The sequence below is a fragment of the Frankliniella occidentalis genome, unplaced genomic scaffold (genome assembly GCF_000697945.3).
Source record: "Frankliniella occidentalis isolate FOCC.00 unplaced genomic scaffold, Focc_3.1 Scaffold16, whole genome shotgun sequence".
In the NCBI taxonomy this organism is placed as follows: domain Eukaryota; kingdom Metazoa; phylum Arthropoda; class Insecta; order Thysanoptera; family Thripidae; genus Frankliniella; species Frankliniella occidentalis.
In genome coordinates this window covers 787,008-789,738 of record NW_026267146.1, presented here as the reverse complement: position 1 = coordinate 789,738, position 2,731 = coordinate 787,008, and the positions used below count along the sequence as shown (strand labels likewise).

At 54.8% G+C, this 2,731-nt stretch overlaps 1 protein-coding gene across 1 annotated transcript in view; it reads right to left on the bottom strand.

Moving 5' to 3' along the window:
* The window catches only part of LOC113206325 (ITG-like peptide), a gene marked incomplete in the record, with an annotated part of 83,972 nt that overhangs the window by 26,907 nt on the left and 54,334 nt on the right, over nt 1-2,731 (bottom strand).

Here is a 2,731-nt window from a genome sequence, read left to right as displayed (position 1 = left end):
CCATGTAATGTGCAAAATCACAACTTGCACACGTTGGTGCGTGCAAATATTGCACACTTGTTTTACCAGTGGAGACCTGGTAGCTTTCGCCGCTTTCGAAAATGAACATCTACTTTCCTCGCTAGTTAAGTTTCATATTAAACCGATAAATATTGTAAGTTTTCGATGAAATTTTGGTGGACTGGTATAAAAAGTAATTCCCTTTTGTGTACCAGCATTTTATTTATGCTGCACGTACATTGTGCAGGTTTACGTAACGCTCGTAGAACACGTCCTGGGGAGGCGCTGTAGCAGGCGTGTGGTGCGACGCCCGGTGACGTAGTACGGGAGGCAGTTAGGGAATCTCAGACCTCCGCCATGTGTGTGTGTGTGTGTGTGAGCTGGTACGTGCGTGCGTGATACATGGCGCTAATTCAATTTGTCGCACGCCTCGGCTTACCCCATGCTGCTCGGGTCCATACAACGACTCCGAGAGGGGGAAATAACGGCGTCGAGATTTCCCAGCTGAGCCCCATACCCCACATTTTTATTTTCTTAGTCTTTTACCCTCAGCTTTTTTTTCCTCGATGCTAATCCGCAGCCTACTAAATTCCCCTGGTAATTTACTCTATCTCATTCCTTTTATTTTACATTTGCCGCCCGGCCGCCGCAGGCCCGAGTGTGATACACGACGTCCTCCCTGGAGGGGTGGCGTGGGCGCGGCGGGATCGGGCGGGTACAACGACAAATAAAAATAATACAAGAATGCCGTTTTGACCCTCTCAACCAAATGAGTATGCTCTGGCACTCGCGCCGCCTCGCGCGGATGGGTTTTCCAATCAATTCAACGAACCAAATTCAATCGAATCTTGCCACAGCGACTTCCTAAGGGACCTGTGCGAATAGGAAACGCGGCCACATACTCGTGGAATCCGGGCTAGTTTACCTATTCGCTCCAACGGGGCGAAATAACGGCCACTCTCTGTAGTTTTGGTAAAAAGACGTCTTTTTGGCACTGTGCGATGTGAATACTCATGCCTATGTGTTAGGAGGATCGTCTGTTGTTTTTTTTAAGCTTAAAATCCCCTCCTTCTGCCCCTCTACGTGCCTGATTGGTTATTCCGCGATGTCAACGACAAAACACTCCTCCAAACTCCTCTCAAGCCCTCAAGCAGCAACCTCTGCCCCATACAAGCAGCGAGCAGGGAAAGCTTCTCCTTTGTTTCGTTTACTTTACTGTTGGCGGCACGCAGCTCACCCCCCCCCCCCTCTCCCTCTCTCACATTGCCAAACTAGGGACCGGGTGGCGCGTAGGCGCGTGTGTACTTGTGCCGCGACCTTTTATGAGTGTACGTCGTGTACACCTTCCGTCCCTCACCCTCTCTCGTTCTCGCTCGCTCTCCCTTGCTCTTGCTCCCTCTCCCTCTCTCTCTGCCTCATACGTCCAGCTCGCACAATACCCTCGCTCGCTCACCGAGTGACATACAGTTGCTGGCCTTGGCCTCGGCTGTGGCTGTGATACAGCCAGGCGGCGCGGCATGGCGTGGCTTGGCATGGCACGGCGTGCATGATGGAGTGCCCGTGACGCGATCAAAGGACCGAGAGAGAGGGAGAGTGAGAGAGAGCGAGCACCGAGAATCGGCGAGTGAGCAGCTAGAGTGGGCGAGAGAACAGAGAGAGCGAGAGGGAGAGAGAGAGAGACAGACAGACAGACAGACAGACAGACAGACAGAGACGGAGAGAGAAAAATATCTCCAACCGACTGATGAAGAGATGAGATCAGGGTGTATAGCATCGATATTCGTGCGCACGCTGCCTTTCCCCGTCGGCGCTGCTATGCGGCCGCCCGCCCCACGCCTCCATCCCTGGCCACTTTAGGGCGCCAGACACTTGGTGTGCGGGATTAGGATGGGGATGCTCCTCCGGAAATGAATCCTTTATCGCGTTACGGCCCGGCGAGCTGAGCCGGGCTGAGCGCCAGGGAGAGAGAGAGAGAGAGAGAGAGTGAGAGAGAGTCAGCGGGGGCAAGCAGGGCACTCACCTCGGGTGGGCCCCCTGGCCGCAGGGGTCGCGCTCTGTGCGGTTGGCGGGGCTACGCGGGCGGGACCCACCTGGGGGACCCACCCGCCACCACCCGTCCCCCAAAAAGTTTTGCTTGGGGTCAGGCTCTGTCGAGCCGCTGCGACTGACTCCAACGCCGACACCGCGCGACCCCGTGTGATAAACACACACCCAGTGCTTCCTTCATAGCATTCTCGTTGCGAGGTGCGCGATGTGTAGAGAACTTTATAGAAAAACGCTTTCCTTGAAACGTTTATTTACAAACTTTGAAAATAATCAGATTGTTGTCACATTTTCCTTGTTTAACTTATGTTCTATATTTCTTTTTGTTTCCACTGTTGTGTTTTTCCCTTAACGTTTCTGCCAGTCGTTTTATACCCTTTCTTTCCGACCACTCACTGCGCTTGCCGCCGCCCCGCCCCCACTCAGACTACTACTTTGTCTGCACTGCCAGACCCGCGAACCCGAGCCGAGCAGAAGCAGCACTGTGGGCTCCGGGAGGCTTAGCGGCCGGTTATCGCCGGTAAGCCGCGGCTGATACCCCCGTAGTGTGCGGCCGAGCTGCGCTGCGGCGCCGCCGGTACCGTCGTGTGTCTAATGAACACACAGACCCTCCTCCCCCCCCCCTCCACACACCCCGCGTTCTAATTCCAGAGGCGCCCCGCCGCCGTGAGCGGCTAAGTGATCGCCC